General features: G+C 36.5%; 1 protein-coding gene across 1 annotated transcript in view; it reads right to left on the bottom strand.

Annotated features, from left to right (window-relative positions):
* MCHR2 (melanin concentrating hormone receptor 2) overlaps positions 1 to 18651 on the bottom strand; it is a 2243283-nt gene extending 2224632 nt beyond the window's left edge. Inside the window, exon 1 of the mRNA XM_044065015.1 lies at positions 18204 to 18651. The gene's annotated coding sequence lies outside the window, so the exon portion shown is untranslated. The remainder of the gene's footprint in view (positions 1 to 18203) is intronic.
* Between the last annotated feature and the right edge of the window lie 228 nt (positions 18652 to 18879).

The raw sequence follows: 18879 nt of genomic DNA, 5'->3' as shown, positions 1-18879 counted from the left end.
TTCACTTGTTTCTGTTCCAAGGTAACGGTGCCACCTAGTGATTCCACATGCAACACTCAAAATGTGGATTCTTTCTGATTTCTTTATTTTTGCTTTTTTGGATAGCCTGCATTGTTATGCCTGTGTTCATACAGATTGCTGCATAACATAAAGATGCATACATGCATATCAGCTGGTATACCTGATACTACTGTGGAACAAATCCCTTCAGTTAACTATGAACTGCATGCTTGCAGCATCATATCTGACTAGTATATTTTAAAAATAATTTCTAACCTGCAATACTGAATTATTTATTGCAGTGTAATATGCGGTCATTATATTGTGCATTGCTATGAAAGTGATAACTGTCACTAATGATTCCACTAGTCACTAACCTAAATCAGTAATGAAAGTGTCTGTAACACATTAATAAACTAAGTTAAAGATACAGATCTTGTATATATTATTAATATTTAGTTGATCTAGTCATAAATAATGCCATAATGCGATACGTTTTTCTGCATTATTTAAAATTCATGAACCAGAACACTGTGTAAGAGATGAAATAAATTTGTCAGAGTTAAGTTCAATATATATGTCCTATAAACTTGCCAAAGAGGAATTTATTTCACACTGAAAAGTGTGCACTGTAATTTCAGAAACAAGGAAATTATTTATACTATAGTCACTAAGTTTGTGCATAATATCTGACACAGGTGATGGCGGTGCTAAAATTCAGTTACCGTCTGAGGCCTAACACTATGCTGCTTCTTGTAGGCCAGGGATTCTACTAGTTTGGTTAGAAGAAGGATTTTATTATGACAGGAAAACAGGCTGTCTTTTAAACTCCATTATATATAATTATATTTATATTCCATTTTATATAATTATGTAATAATTTTATATCCATAAAGTTTAGTTTTTAGGAATAGGTGTGAAGTTATTTTTTTAAGTTTGGTTTGTATCATACTTACATGTAAATGATTCTTCATGTAAAATATTTTATGTCATTATAGTTTGCTAGACTGCAGAATGCTTGTTTTTCACATTTCTGTCAAAATAATGTGTGGTGTTTCTATGTGGAAGAGCTGGGATTCACTGCTCTCTATGTGATCATAATGAAACTATCAGAACTACTGCATCATTAGAGGTAGCAGATATATGGAGAGACATCTGAATTAGTGCAACATTAGAGGGAAGTAAGTGCTAACAGTCATCCTGGGAGAATACTCCTTGGCAATAGTCATGCGTATCTTTTCTCTTGAAATAAATAGGCCCATTCCCCAAAAAGTACAAATTAAGTAGAATATACAGATCACTCCTACTATAGTATTACATGGTTTGCCTGCTCTGGGTTTTACCTAAAACTGCATTTTCACTTTTCTACTTTGTGTTGTCACTGTTTTCCCTCTGATTTATTTATTTATTTCATACATACATACATGTATATATATATATATATATATATATATATATATATATATATATATATATATCTATATATATATATATATATATATATATATATATATATATGTATATATATATATATAGATAGTGACATGTAGCAGACAGAGTTAATTGTCCAGCTCCACTTCAATAAAGAAACCACACATCAAATTGATATTTGACAACCTTTATTAACTTCATAAAACATCAAAACTTTATTGCATCATTTCAATTTATTTATCACAACAAAACATCCTTTAACTATTCATCAGGACAGCATATCCACCTCTCCCAGTCCAAATAAGCAGCATCATCACCTTCGCTCACTTATTCTTATTAATCAAGCAGCATCTGACTGCTCACTTTCACCCCTAAAATTCCTTACATCAACCCCAACTTTAGAGGGAGGAACAGAAGAGGGGCAAGCCTGTCCACTTATCCAACCACCAGCCTGACCCAGGCTGCTCCCACTCACCTGTAGCATGACTTTCACTAACCTTCTAGAAATAAGCCTAAATGCAGATTAAACAGATCTAAACTAAATTCATTTGTGTGAATCCCATCCTCTCTGAACCACATTCGGTCCTTCTCATCAAAATCCCTATGTTCTATTGTCTGCATAGCCAAAGCAACCAGTTGCCTCATCAGCCTACAATTAACAAATCACTGCACCTGTTCTAATGCCATAAAACTAATTGCATGCTTCCAAAACAAACAGGGTATTATCTCGGAACACACAATGCACATACCAGGTTATAACTTCTTCAAAAAAAACAAAAACAAATCCTCTGTATCTAATCTACCAATTAACGCTTTGTAATTAAACGCAAGTCTTTACCTGTTAGATGTACCACCAAGACTTGAGGAAGCCCCATCCCTGATTGTTACCTGATGTTTCTAATACCATGCCATCTGATTCTCAACCCAAAATGATGCAAACCTAATTCAGTGCCATTGGTCCTAACTGCAGCCATCTTCACCTCCCAGTTATCATACAAATGACCAAAGATGACAATCTCCTTTCCTAAAAAATATAATACCCAACCTCATCTTTCAATTATCTAATGTAAGACAAAAAGGCACTTAAAGACCAATGCTCCAGCATCTTAATGACCTCTACTGACCTACATTTGTTTGCTAAATTTGAAGCTCTACCCATTTGAAAGAAATGGGTGAAAAACCTCTCTCCCACAAAACTGATACAGTGAAGCACCCTCCTCATTACATATATAAACTGACTACCCGTTATCACTTTACCCCCTCTTGACCAGACAACCAAATCTTGAAGGATCCCCATGTGGGACGCTAGCAATTTCCTAACCCAAACCACCGGACACAACCAATCATACCCTTCTTTCCCCAGAACTATCTGTATGCCTTTCCCTAGCTGATCCGTTTTAGATCTAGGAAACCAATATGCACTGTCAAAGACTGTATTACAACTTCCCTCCAAACCAATGACCCTAACAATTCTGACACTCCAAATGCTCCATAATATATCCATAAGCTTAAGGTCATCCATAAAACATAATCAACTGAATCTGCAGTAACCAAAGTTAAACCCTGGAATAAAACTTTCAAAACCTGTTTTGTTAACCTGTTATGTCAATGATCAGTGCTTATCCATAATCCTGCCATCCACTTTACTCCATCCTTTCAACACACACCCAACCATCCAGGACTTAGTAAAATCATGTAACCCTGCCACCTCAGCAAATATACTGATTGCAGCCAAGTCCACCTTAACCAACTGCATTGCCTTATCCTGTACCCCAGCCTGGGGCAAATATTGCAATAATAGTTCTTCCGATTAGACACCCTCCTCCTCAGGCAGCTGTAAAATAAATCTATCAAAATCAAGCAATGCTTGACTCTGCCCAGGACTGATCCACCAACCATCTGGTCAATTCAATCCAATTCACCATACTTCATCTGGCACTAGCTTCTATTCCCCTGCTGCATTTGGAGCTAACTGCCAAAACCTGGAAAACTGAAGGAGAGAAAAACTATCGGCAACCCCATTCCTAGCACCTGCTACATGCACATCTGTAAAAGAAAATTTAATGCATTATTGTCTGAATGAAAAATAACCCTCTTTCCCATCAGCTGTTCCTGCCAAACCATGGATGCAGTCAAAATCGGCATTAACTCCAAAAGGCAACATCCTTCGCCCAATCCTCCTTTTATTCTACTTCCAATAAGGCACAAAGCATTCACCCCCAACAAATGCTCCCATTCCAATACCCTCTGCTGCATCCAAAAACAATTGCAAATCCTCTTGACCAACCGAATATGACTGACAAAAGGAAACTCCATTAAACTGCTCCAAAAAGGACAGCCAAAGAGTTAAATCAGTCTATGCTAACTTACCAATTCTTACCCAATAATGCTTGCTTTTCTACCCTTTCAACAAAAAGGCCCACTGACCTACAGAAAGTATGACCTAGGTGAACTGCCCAACATGCAAAATTCAGAAGCCCTAAAAGCTCCATGACATCCTCAGCCTCCACTTTATCTTTGGACTTCACCCATCCAATGTTTTCCTTCAAATGGGTTATCTTCTCCACTGGTAGAGAAAACAATTCATGTTTCACATCTACTAGCAATCCAAAGAAACCTAATGACTTTGCTGGACCTTCCAACTTCTGTCTCACCAATGGGACCTCCAGTTCTTCACACATCCCCAAAACTCCTGCATACCTTCCAGTGCTCCCCCATACCCCACACTATAAGGAAATCATCCAAGTAATGAACAGACCTTTGAGTGACCATCCCCTGCTGCCAAATCCAGTGTAGCTACTGTGCATCCCATTGGCATAGCCTTGTCAAAATAAAACTTGTTTCGAACCACCATGCCCAACAATGGCCATTCCTCCTCCCATACTGGCAAAAGTCGAAACGCAGATTCAATATCCACTTTCACCAACCAAGGATCTTTAAACCCCAGAATGACCTGCACCATGTTGACCAAAAACACATAACTCACCTTAGCATCCTCCACTGAAATATAATCATTAACTGAGTTCCCCTTTGGGTAAGACACGCCTAAATGTGATCCCTATCTCAACCACACACACACACATAATAATCACTAAGCCCCACCCTGCATCTACTTCACTTCCTACAAACCTTCCTTTATTACATTAACCCTTCATTTTCCAAATTTTACCTAATCCCTCGTTTTCATCCCATTCTTAACATCCTTGCCCACCCCCATCATATTTCTACCCCCCACACCCTCTTTTCTCTACCTAATCCTTAAACCTGAAGGTGTCCCTGGTCAAATTGGTTTGTTCCAAAACCTCATTTATCCTACACAACAACAGCATCAGTTGTAAAAAAAATCACATTCCTATGCTGAGAATATAACCACAGTCCACAAGTCTGGTTCAAGAACAAAGAGAGAACATTTGTGTGAACTCAGAGATGTGTGATTGTCTTCCATTTCTGTGCTCACACAGTGAATAATCATGGCCAAACTAGAGGTGTAAATAATACAAAGCCATGGTATATTTTGAAAATTTTTTTTTGTTTGTTTGTTTTTGTTTTTTTCTTCTCCATCTGGAATTGAAATATATATATAACAGTGACATTGACAATAAACAAAAAAAGAGAAAAGGATTCAGTGTATCATTGCTTAGATGCAATTTCTTAATTAGAAAATACAAGAGGATCTACTGACTTAAAGCTCTGTTTAGGTTGATGCAATATACTGAGAATGGTGGTTAGAGGAATGCCTTCTTTCTGTAATTGTTTTCATGCCCTTATCATACAGAATGGAAGAGTAAGGAATAACATTAACTCAGTTCATAATGGGGGTGGTATGGATGCTTCTCTCCAGTTAGCTGAGTACTGGCTATTTGTCCAATTATTTGAATAATGTGATATCGAATCTAACAAATGATTTTATAATACAACACTTTATATGGGTTCTGGCATTAAGTCATGAGACATATCCCCACAAGCTACAACACCGAAACCAGAAGCCCACAGCACCGCTTCAACCATAGAGTCATATGTATGAAAAGAAAACTCGCTACATCTTTAAAACACCAATGAGGCACATGGCACATTGCAACAATTCCTACGGACATGTACCTGGCTGAACTGTAACAGTAGAGACAGCTGGATAGCTGTCCTTAGGAATTGTTGCAATATGCCATGTGTCTCCTCAGTGTTTAACACCATAGCGAATTTGCTTTTTGTACATACAGCTCTAAAGCAAAGTGGTGCTACAGGTATTTGGTCTTGGCATTGTAGCTTGTGGAAAAATGTCTCATGACCTAAACACTGGAATCCACTATATACAGCGATAGTTTATTTGCTAAGTGAATGGAAAGTGGTGCTCTGTTGACATTTGCTTTTGTGCTGGTGCAGTGTTTTTAGATCAGTAATCTGATCCAAGTGACATTTGAAAGAAGGCAGAGTCACATTTCTTGACTTGCAAAGGAAGTCTATTGCAGAACATGGAGAGATGCTGAGTGATGAACTTATCCCTTCATCATATTTTATTTATTTGCTGATTTAAGTTAGCATTGCTGCTTCAAATTTTGACTATGTTATTCAACTTAGTGAGGAAAAGAAGGTCAAGAATGACAGGATATTTAAGGACCCAGTAAGTGAGATATAAATCACCCTCCAGGAGCGTATAAGAATGTGCATAGGGACAGCGTTTTCAGTAACTCCTGATAAGTAAGATTCTAGAAAAAAATACAAAAATAAAACCAGATCAACCAACATGGCAGATAAAAACAAAGAGGTTCAATGGTGAGCTCTTTCATGGGGTTTCTGTTTCATCAGACCAAATGCAACAAATAAAAGAATAAGAACACACAACTTAGACAATACCAACCAATAAAATGATTCAACACAAATAAACCAATAAAAAAATATTAGGCTAACGCTTCCCCTTCAAAACAGGTTTCAGAGGTAAACAGTTTTTAAGGCTAGGTTCCCTATGTGCTTGCAGAGCAATAATCCACTTTAGTTCTACCATTTCTAATTTATTGTTAAAGTCATCCACCCCTCACATTGGGTGTAACTAGTTGTAGAACTCTAAAACAAAACTCATAGCCGGCCTTAGGCATAGGCCAACTAGGCGGCTGCCTAGGGTGCCACTCTAGCAGGGGTGCTTTTCCAGTATTTATTTGAGTAGGTAGACCAGGATGGGGGCACCAGGTGGTGTAATGGGGAGTTGCCATGGAGCCTTTTGCCAAGGGCACCAGCTGACCTATGGCCGCTCCTGACAAAACATATTGTGTCCTAAACGAGTGGAAGAATGACAAGCTAGTGCATTAGTTGTTACATTTTTGCAAATATTATCAACATATTCCAGGATACGCTCTTTAAACTGGCATGTGGTCTTGTTAATATAAAAGCAGGAAGAACAACAACAGGTGGCCAAATACATTACATTTTTATGCTTGCAATTTGCAAACATCTTAAAGGAAAAATTTCAGCCTGTGACTGGATGACTAAAATCTGCATTAGGAGAAATATAGTGCCATGCCCTGCAAGCATAACAGGGAGAGGTGCCCTTCCTCCCATGTGCCACTATTAGAAATTGTTTCATGGGAAGGACTATAGAATAGCATCCTCTTTAAAGACACTTTGTTCTTGAAAACAAAGCCAGGCTTGTCACCAGTGACACTTTTGATCCTGTTATCAGCTAACAGAACAGGCCAATTCTTCTTCACAACCTCAAAAAATTGATGGATATGGTTAGAGTAGGTAAAGGAGATCCTGGGAGGATCATTCCTTTTCCTATATGTAGCAGTAGATCCACTCAGTTTCCTATTACAGATATAAAGTGTCCCTCTATGAGCCATAGGATTGTTGATATCTTTAAAGGAAGCAATAACCTCTTCGTGTGGATATCCTCTCACCACAGAATTTATTTATTTATTTTACATTTTATTTTACATTTGTTAACCGGGCTAGTCTGGCTGGATATATTTCCATTTTCAGCAGAGGCCCGGGGAGAAAAGCTCCACAAAGACATAATAACTATTACATACGATGCAAAAGAGAGCAGCATACAAAATATTCTGTATCAGGACAATATTATACAAAGAATCAAACTTATAATAGGCACAAATTAACAGTTGTACAAAAGTGTACTCATGACTCTTGGAAGCAAAACACAGGCATACGTTATTTAGAATAATCAAACATTATAAGAAAGAGAAAAGGGTGTTTAAGGACAGCTAAGTAAGTAGGATAGATTATATTAGAAATTTCTAGGAGTCTTCAGTAAACTGAGTAATATAATTAGGAATGAGAAGGATGAAGGAGAGGTAAGTGATAGAATAGTGAGAAAAAAAAGTAGAAAGGTAGCAAAGATCACAGAGATCAAGGGGTAGTGGGATGAGCTAAATACATGGGTTCAGTCTGGGTTAAGGCAGGGGCATAGCCAGTGGTTAGTAAGGTGGAGTCTAAGTTTTTGTTTGAAGAGGACAGGAGATAAAATAGAAGTTAGTTCAGTGGGCAATAAGTTCCAGTGTTTACCAGTGGAGTTAGAAAACAGGGAGTCACCAGCAAGGTTATTGGATTTGGTAGCAGTAACTAGGAGTTTGTTAGAGGAGCGGAGAGAGCTCAGGTTAGAGTAAGGGGTGAGGAGGATAGAAAATGAAGGAGTGTTGTTTGGCAGATAAAAAGATTTGTGGATGATGGGAAGTTGAGAAAGAAGCAACATGTTTTGTAATTCAAGCCAGTGAATTTGTTGTAGGTTCAGGCAGTGATGTGTTCTGAATTGATTACCAGTAACAAATCTAGCTATACTATTGTAAGTAGTGGTCAATTTAGTAAGATTATTTTTCTTTAGGTTAGTGTAAATTGGTGAGGCATAGAGAAGAGTGGAGATGAGATGAGAGTGAGCCAAAGTAGCTTTGGCTGTTGGGGATAGGAATGTTTTAATTCTATAGAGGGAGCCCATCATTACAGAATCATTACATAAAGAGGCCATAGATATGTCAAATACACAATTATCCATAGATAGTCTAAAGACCCTAAGGGACTGAACTTAATATTAGAAAACACATGCCTGGGTGTATGCTGGTACGATGTAATAACCCATTCTTCCAACAAGATTTTCTAAACATCTTCATATCAAGGCCTTTCCTGTTATTGTTAAGGATTGTTACATCAAGATAATCAATGGATTTTGAGAAATAATTCAATGTGAACCTTAAGAAGTATGTGGTAGATTCTAAGTATTCTATAGATTGTAAAAGAATCCAGGTGTCACCCTCTCATACATACCTCTCAACCTTTTAGAGCAAGAAATCTGGACAAAGTCATGAACAAAAGTAAGACAAAAGCCCAAAAATAAGGACAATTTTTAAATATTGCTCTTACAAACTTAGAAAGTTGATAGAATAACAGGTTTTGCATTAGCATGAAATTTCTGAAGGGTATGAAGTCTGAAGCTCAAATGTCTGTCATTATTTTCCAACTTTAATTTTTAATGATTTGACTCTAATTTGCCAGAAAACCACAAATTTATGAAAAAAACAGACCAAAAATATGAGGCAAAAATCTGGACATTCTGCAAAAATCTGTACAGTTGAGACGTATGCATATAAGAAAAATGTCATACCACACAGGGATCAATATTTAAGGCTGATAGCTTCTTTACAAATCCTTCACGTAGCATGGTCTTGAACGTCTGGGCCAGATCAAGATAAGCAGTGTGATAGATTTAGATAAGATTTAACAGTTATGATCTACTTTTTATGAAGTTGTTGTGGGTCAAGTCTGGTGACATTTTTTGATATCATAGCTAATGTGGTCAGTTATAATGCACTCCACGGCTTTATAGATTAGCCTCATATGGCTGACCAGCATGTAGTTTCCAGGGTGACTGGAGATGTATTACACCATCAGTATGCCAGGATTCATGAGCATAGCCTCTAGCTAGGTGTAGATGAGATAGTTAAGAAGGGATACAGGGAGTGCATGTTTGGTGCTGTTTATTTGACAACTCAGTATGATTTTAGGGCCCATGAAGGAAATGTTTTTGGTCAGAAGTGCCTTAAGGACATATTTCATTATAATAGTAGGGAATCAGATACAAATGGAAATGAAATAAGATTTTTGGAAAAGAAATTGATACTAAACATCATGGCCACTATTTGTTAGCAATAAAACCAAAGTTATTATACCTGTAATCATATCTCCTCCTTTTGACAGAACCAATTATTTCCTAGTCTCTCCCACCGAAGCATATTACACAGATGTTGCAGATAACATGAGCTGCATAGAAGAAGAAGAATTTTACCAAGAAATAATTTGAGAACCCATATATATTCGGTCTTAATTATAGTACCCCAACCCCTAACAAATATGTATTGAACACAAAAGGAAATACATGACGGCTGCTAGCAACACCAAAGTGGCTGAATAAGAATTTATAACAGGTCTCTGATGCTACATTAATATAACCAGATTACAAAAGATACTGTGAAAAGGGTCTGTACACCCTGTCCCAAAAAAGTAACTGCAGAATTAGTCACTTCAAAAATCATTCACTAGAAAAACATAAATTAATATGACATCAAAACAATCCATAGCATGTGCAGAAATGCCCAAAGACTTATTAACAAAGAGCAGTTTTTCAACTTACAGATACTCTTCCTGAGTGTAGTTATTCACACACGTGTAACCAAGACTATCTGATTGTTCTGCATCCTTTTTAAACAGCCCACTAAATGTCCTGTTTGATTTTCTGAACTGAATCATTTTGAGCAACAGTAAACTTCTGGTTGTGTGACTGATCTGTTTTACAAATGATAATAATAATGGGGAATGAAACATTTGCCATCTGTACTCATTTCCACAATTTAAATTATGCATTCTCTTTCTAGAGGTTTGGAGAACTTATATAATTAAACATTTAAACTACAGCAACACATTAAAGACCACAGTAAAGGTGGCACAAACTCAGACTAACCAAAGAGCTTAGTAGCACACTGAACTGCACACAGGGTACACAACAAAAAATGTCTTTTCTAAATCATTTTATTATAGCCATATAAGGTCTGCAGGAAGTTTGGCTCCACCAAATTCATTGACAGTACTCCATGGACTACAGTATAAATGAAACTAGTTCATAAAATGCTGCTTGAATTCCGTGTAGTAAGTACTCTAAAGGCAAGAATGTTCAATATCTACAGTAACAAGCATTTCCTTCAAAGTGTGAACAGTATGTGGGGGTGGTGTATTCAGAGTACAAGGGGTGTTGGAGTGTAGGAGTGCATGTCTCCCTGCAAAAACATAGTTATTGCTTACATTTTGGCATATCCACTTGTTAATAAATTTCTTCAGATATTTTAACATTCAACAACAGTATTATAAGCTTGTTCTCAGGTATTCCAGGAGTGTTACAATTGACTTGTTTTAAAAAAAAGTTACACTGCATTGTTTTATATTGTCGGTTCCACAATAGTAACAATTACTATATGAATATCGGTGATAATGTATTTACCAGCTTCCAGCAAAACATAACTACTAGGGCATTACTGTATGGGCAAATTGTGCCACTCATGAGTAAAATGACCCACAAATAAATCAAATTATGATTATTTCTATAAAACACAGTGATCTTTGATCTAGTTGATGTACAGCATCAGGTATACCAATCCATACAAACAGAACTGGTAGATTTATGAATTAAAAAAATCCAGAAATTATTAGTTCTACAAGACATCAAATTATTTTTATCTGCATAAGCATTTTGCAAAAGGTCTAAATAAATTTAGATAAAGACATCAGTATCATGTTTTAAAGGACTAAAGGAAATAAATATTAAGAGTAAGTTATTGCGTATGATAGCCATTGTTTATATTAAAGATATGTTATTTCTTTGTTACTGTTGAAGCCAGTCCATCTATCCCATCCACACAACCCCATTTCCCATTTTTGCATATGGGGTCAGGGTGCCACTTCAACAGTGATAGACATCTACAACCAAGGATTACACCAGCGGTTGGCTAGCCCTGCAGCAGTAGTTCTTCCACACTACACACTTTCATACCAATGGCCAGTTTGGAGTGTCCAATCCACCTACTGCATATCTTTGGAAAGTGAGAGGAAACCCATGCAAACATAGGGAGGACATGCAGACTCTGCATAGAAGGCACTCAACCCAAGAACTGAACAAGGGAACGTCTTGTTGTGAGGCGACACTATTCTCTGTACCATGCCAGTGTCTGCACAAAATGAATGATGAGCTGTGAATCTTTTTACAGACAGTTGCATATTATTATTCCCCATTTATGTGCAGCTGAAACACTGTGGTAGTGCAATGAAGACATGATGTATAGTGTGTGTTTTGCGCCAGTTCATTGCATTTCATACTACTGTCATATTTGTGTGCATGCATATATATCTATCTATAGATCTATAAATATAGCTACATCTCTATCTAAATATATATATATCTATATATATATATAAATATATGGATCTCTTACTATTCAGCGAAAGCACATTTCACTGAAAGTTATATATGGCCTTTTCCCCACTGTAGTGCGACCCTGGAGTTAGTATACATACTAAGGGGGGTGTGTGGGGGGGTGTAGTCCCCCACATATTTTAAATATTTTGAATTATATACTTGGATATATGTAATTGCAGTATATCACTGTTGTCTGACAATAATATATGTGTGCCCCCCACACCTCCCCTTACTATATATACTAACTCCAGGGTCGCATGACAGTGGAGAAAAGGCCATACATAACTTTCAGTGAAATGTGCTTTCGGTGAATAGTAAGAGATCCATATATACATATATATATATATATATATATATATATATATATATATATATATATATATATATATATAGTGTGTAGTACTACAAAAAAATTGAAGTTCCTGTTATGATAAATTTTGCAAAGTGCATGTTGTCTGCTTATCTACTTGTCAATGTTGTATATTTCTTTCGTATTTCTCAAGACACTTTTCCGACAGCCACATATGCAGAAAAAAAGATAATTTCAGTTCAGAATATGACTATGTTCACTGCCTGCAAAGTGATTTAATTTTACATTCTTTGCAAAAGATCCAGAACACATAAATGAAACATTCAAGAAGTCATCTGTTGAAGCCTATAATTCTGTTCCGGCTGTCTACATGAAGAGAGATCAGTGACTTCTGTACATGAAATGATGCCCACAGAAAAATAAATAAGTAAATATTTGGCAAATACTGCAACTGTGGTTTTCCTTTGATAATTAATGAAAACTATTCCATATCTTCTTTATGTTCTCACAAAAGCATGTCTCACCCATACAAAAAGTACCTGACAGTTTTTATTGAATTCATTCTCACTATCTGACTGTAGTAATAGTAGTCAGTCTGATAAATTAATTTGAAAAATTCTTCCCTGTAACTCAGCCACTCAGGTTATATTAACATAACTTCATGTCAAACTCATTTCCTCCATTTTTAAAATATCTCATTTAATGCAGGTATGTACTCAGGGTTCCTATTAAATGATCGAAGACGCATTCTTTCAAATGCATCTTGGTCGAACTTGAAAAGACGAAAAGGCAAAATGACGAAGCGGCATATAAGCAAATTCTTTCCCTGGGAAAGAAACCGCTTGGCCATGTCCATTACTTTGCCATTTTCATCACTGTGGTGCGATCTTAGAGTTGGTATATTTAAGTAGGGGTGTGGGGGGGGGGTGAAGCCCCCCACTTTATGTTATAAACTTTTTTTTTTTTGGAACAGAGATTTTTTTTTCCCCTTCAGAAAATAAAACACTGTTCTAAGCATTCCAGTTTGTAAGCTTTCACTTACATGGAGTCGATAAATCATTGTTCGCTTTTCGATGATTTAATATAGACCCTGTTGTTAGTGTAGAGACAGGCACAGGGAATGTGGTATAACCAAAAGTGTAAAAAGTATATTGAGAATAAAAATAGATCGGTACAATAACAAGTAACTACTAAGAAAAACGAAAAAGTACCGAAGCTAACACAGCTGAAAGTAAAACAATAAACTTTAATGCACACAAAAGAGAGTAAGCACTTTCACTGTGTGCTCTCACCGCTTCATCAGACTGTTCTAAACTAGTAACAAATGCAGTTAAATACCATAAGTTAATTAGTCAATTAAAGCAGTGATAAAAGCATCAATTATCTAAGAGAAAAATGTCACAACAAGAAAGCAGGCAAATGAAACATGAAAAAGATAAAAAATATAAATAAAAAATATGTATAAAAAACAATCCTATATTCAGTGTTTAAGAGGTCTAGCTTTTAAAAAAGGCTTAAGAGAGACAATTTCATTAAGACCTGGTATTTTATCAGCATTAAGAGACAGAATCCATTTTCGCTCTGCAGATTCTGTGCGATTCCTAAGATCTCCCCCTCTTAAACTCTCAGGAATGATCTCTAGCACAAGGAATTTAAAATTATGTTCCTTTTCATGGCACATAATATGCTTAGCAAGGGCATTGGTGTATCTCTTGTTTCTAATGTCTCTCTGATGTTCCAACACCCTGTCTTTGAGTTGTCTATTACTCATGCCTACAAAAAAAGCATGGCAGAAAGTGCAGTAACTAAAATAAACAATGTTCTTAGTCCTGCAATCAGCATAAACGTTTGTGTCTATTTTAAAGTGCATATTAGGGTGCATGTAAGTTGGACTAGAGTGTATAAACTTGCAGGCTGTGCAATTCCTGCATTTAAAAGTACCATGCTTCTCTGACTGTAAAACCTTGTTAAAAGTAGAAGTATTGTAGCACAGATGCCTTTTCAAGGATCTGTTATTTTTAAAAGTGTGGAACAGTATCTATGGCATTTGTTAATTCATCTACAGTATCCAAAATGCCCCAGTTCCTTTTGACAATATCACATATACTACTAACATCAGAAGAATATGTGAGAAGAAATCTAATCAATCCTGTCCTTTGTTCTGTAGCTATGGCTTCAGTGTTAGGTGCAGCAGCGTAATAAGGCCTGCATTTGCCCCCTCTCTCCTTATACGCATCAGTAGTACAACTGTCAATATCCTTTTCCTTGTAACCTCTATCTAGAAAATCCATTTTCAAGGTCTTCAGGGCCTTGGCAAGCTGTTCATCATTATTATGGAGTCTCAAGACCCTGTACACCTGCCCCTTAACAGCATTTTGGGTACCATGTCTAGGATGCATGCTATCTCTATGGAGAAGATTATTCTTTCTTGTGGGTTTCCTATAAATACTAGTTACTAGGCTAGTCAAATCAGTTTTGTTCACCTTAACATCAAGAAATTCAATTTTATCAAAGGCATATTTAAAAGTAAATCTTAAGAAATCTGTAGATTGATGCAGAAACTCTATGTACTGCGTGAGACTCTCAACTGACCCCCTCCACAACAAAAAAAAATCATCAACAAATCTTACATACCATAAGATATGTTCAGAGAAGCCCTCAGCTTGAAATAAAACGTCTCTCTCCCATTGTACCAACATAAGTTTGTCATAGCTGTTGGCACAAGCTGTGCCCATTGCCACGCCAACCTTTTGTGCATAAAATTGATCTTCAAACAAAAAGACATTGTTTTCTAAAACCAATTCTAAAAGGGCACAAATTAAATTGATCTTATTCTCAGTAAAACAATGGTTGACATGCATAAATGTCCTAACATTTTCTATACCCCAAGTATTGGGGATCACAGTAAAGAGCGACTCTACATCCATTGTCACTAAAAGATAATCACCACTCAAATCAGAAGTGGCTATACATAATCTTTGTAAGAAGGTCCTAGTATCTTTTAGGACGGTGTCACAAGTGTCCAACAGAGAATGCAAATTCTTTTCGATGTGAATAGAAAGTGGCTCGGTTACCCAACCTTTCCCAGACACTATCGGGTGCATGGGTGGCAGGGTTAGATTTTTATGCACTTTGGGTAAGCCATAAATGATCAGTATAAGTGGTTGCTGCTTACCCACTTTATGTTCTAAGCATTTTTTTTTCTTTTTTTTGGAACAGCAATTATTTTTCCCTCAGGAAAAAAAAAAACGCTGTTATAAGCATTCCAGTTTGTAAGCTTTTGCTTACATGGGGTCGATAAATCATTGTTTACTTTTCTAAGCATTCAATTATTTAATATAGACCCTGTTGTCAATGTACAGACAGGCACAGGGAATGTGGTATAACCATTTTTTTTTTTTTATAAAGTGCCTCTTTCATGTGTAACCCACCTGGTGTAGGCTGTTCAAAACTCCTCTGGACTGCAAGCGTCATAACTACCTATGAACACTGTGTTCTTCCAATGCAGTCATGGGCCTCCTTTAAATACTCTAGTTTTGTTCTACTTCTGACAACATGCTGCTTAATGTGATTGGCTGTATGTAGTACACTTTTTCATGTTTATCCTAACTGAGAGGCCATGCCAGGAAAGTAGGCAAAGATCTACAATAAAACACCAAATGAGTAAACAAAAGGAACCACATCTCTGAACACATAAACCTAAAATTCCCAAAGGGTGAAAACTCAAACTGTAAGTAATTTTTGCAAGGGGCAATCTCCCATGCCCACCACACCCCATTCCATTTAGTGGATAAGCCTACCTTACTATTTAAAATGATATATACCATCTCAACAGTCACACAGTCATGAACAAGGACAGATCTAAAATGAAGGAATCTCTCTACTGCACACTTAGAAATTGCACTGGCATTGACTTCCTGTAGTCATCAGCATACTATTCCTCGGGACCTTGTGACTTGGGCACTAGGTGCTCGTGGAATCTAATCTCAGCCACATGTAGATATATCAGTGGGCCTGACAGATCTCAAAAACAGGTGTCTGGAATAAGTCCTCAATATAGCCTCATTTAAGTAGACTCATTATTGTATACAATTTAGTTCACATCTTAACTTTCACCTCCATGACCTAGATCCTGGTTGAAAATGTTCATAAAATGAGACCACTGATATAGTTATGTTACGGTTAAATAAATAAACATTCTAATGTCTGCATTTGTACAGAAGTAATAATAAGGAATGGAATACAAAATGCAATTATCATTTTTTAATCTCACAATACCTGTTATGACAACAAAGAGAAAATAAATATAAGCATTTGTATTCTAAAATATAATAAAGTATTAAATTGTTTTTATATTTATTGGGCACAGTGGTGCAGTGGAAAGTGTTGTTGCCTCAGAGCTAGAGGTTCCCAGTTTGATTCTCAGCTGGAGTACCTTCTGTGTGGAGTCTGCATGCTGTTTCTCTGGGTTTCCTCCCACATTCCAAAGACATGCAGTAGGTGGATCAGACACTGTAAATTGACCACAGGTGTGTTTGTTTGTGTGTGTGTGTGTGTGTGTGTGTGTATGTGAATGTGTGGTGTAGAAGAACAACCATGGCAGGGCTAGCAACCTGGTTGTGTAAACCTTGGCTCTAGATGACTGTCACTGTTGAAGTGACACTATGACCCCATGTGCAAATAGGTGATGGATGGTCAAAAATGAAAGAAATATAATGCAAATATCATATTTACTATACACCATAAGTAAAATAGTAGAACAGGGAAATGCTTTATTGTTAGGAATCACAATCCACTTCTGACTTCTCAAAACTGTTGTATATGAGTTAAAAATTAACAATGACCTCTATGCACAGTTGCTCAGGTGCTCATCCTTTGAATAAGTTATGGCTGAGAAAATATGTCAAGCATACACTTTAATTTATTGTAGATTTGCGGTTAGCAAAAGTTTGCATAAGGCTCTGTTGTCTTCTTCCCACCAAAATAAAACGGTCAGGATCACATCATCTATAATGAGATTCCACAGTTTGAAAAAGAACATATTTAATGTAGTATGACATTATAACAAATGTCCCAGTAATATGAAGAGACAAAATCTGTTTAATTTCCAGTGATGCAACTCTGTGTTATGCATTACCACAGCAGGAAATTCAACTGTCATTAAGGAAAATGCTAGGGGATATAGTGCTGTCAGCTTAGAACTGTAGCAATATTTTATATGTACATGAAGGTCAATGTTTAGAAAAATACTCCAGCTAAGGATTTTGCAGAAATACTGTCATACTCTCTTGTTTCTACTATGTAACCCATAATAAATTACTCTATCTTCTGATAACTCACATTTTCCTCTCCTGCAAGTGTATGATACATATGTTTTCAGTGCGATTTCCTTAGAAATATAAAATCACACCACTGCACCTTTTTTTTAATCTTTGAAGGTCAAAACATGCTCAGTGGTGCTTTTTATTCTTCGTAATAGCCTAGCAGCAAAACCAGCAGTTATGCTGATGGAAAATTTAAAATAAACAAACAAAAAATGTACTCATGTATTACTATTTATAATAAGGCTCAGATTATCAAGGGAAGGAATACCAGCACACAGTTGCAAGCTGAACTGCATGGTCACATTTTCTACTTGCATTTGTTCAAGTGTACTGCACAAAACCACCTACTGAAATGCTGAAATATAACAACAAAATATAGACTTGAAATTTCACTACTAATTCCAGTTTTTGGCTTTTGTGCTTTTATAATTAACACTGCAGAATGAAATGCACACCAGCTGCTACTGACTCCTGTGATATAGCTTTCTGAAACATGTTTAACATGCCTCACTTCAAGTCTAAAAGTAAGCAATCCTTTAAAATAAAATTGCATTGTCTGCTATATTATACTCATTAAAAATAATAATAGTATTCATTTATACATCTGCAGAATGTAAATGATGCAGAAATTGAATTGCTGAATGTATTAAACCAAAATGTTGGATTCATTACTTGTACTTACCTTATTACTTTGGTCTCTAAGATAGCACTTTTTCTGTATTACAGAAGTCATTCAAATACCCAGCACACTTAGATTTTCCAAACTTTTGCTAATACCATGCTTGCTGGAGTATATTTAGATATCCTCTCTTTAACTGGTTTTGAAGGAAAATAACTTTGTTTCTGTCAGTGATAAAACAGCTGCTTTCAGGTTATTAATCTCCAGAGACAGTGAATGAGAAAATTCTGTATGGATTTTTTTGTCATTCAGAAACAATTTAACTATTGCAGCCAAGTAGCAGAAATAAGCAGACAAGCCTGCAGACACCATGCCATTAGAAGCGACACACTGAGAAATATTTTCTTCAGCTTATGTGAGTCAAACATTGTGCTGTCAGCTAGCAGGGTAACAGGGAAAGGACAGGTTTGCTTTCTCTCTCTCTCTCTCTCTCTCTCTCTGTCTTTCTCTCTCACTCTCTCTCTCTCTCACTCTTTCTATCGCACTCTCCACTAGCTTTCTCTGCCTCATTTAACTCACACAGCACAATTGGCAAGATAATACTATGACACAATTACAAAAGAAAGCTATGTTTATCCTCTTCACCATTTTAAGCTAAGTTTAGATCATATGATATCCTTAGCACCATGTCAGTACTGCATTTTCTGATTGTGATTGACTCAGTTTACACTTTTCTATC

Source organism: Protopterus annectens, chromosome 1.part0 (genome assembly GCF_019279795.1).
Source record: "Protopterus annectens isolate FY-2018-M chromosome 1.part0, PAN1.0, whole genome shotgun sequence".
NCBI classification, from domain to species: domain Eukaryota; kingdom Metazoa; phylum Chordata; order Ceratodontiformes; family Protopteridae; genus Protopterus; species Protopterus annectens.
The sequence above is the reverse complement of the archived record's forward strand: the minus strand, read 5'-3'. Positions and strand labels throughout refer to the sequence as shown.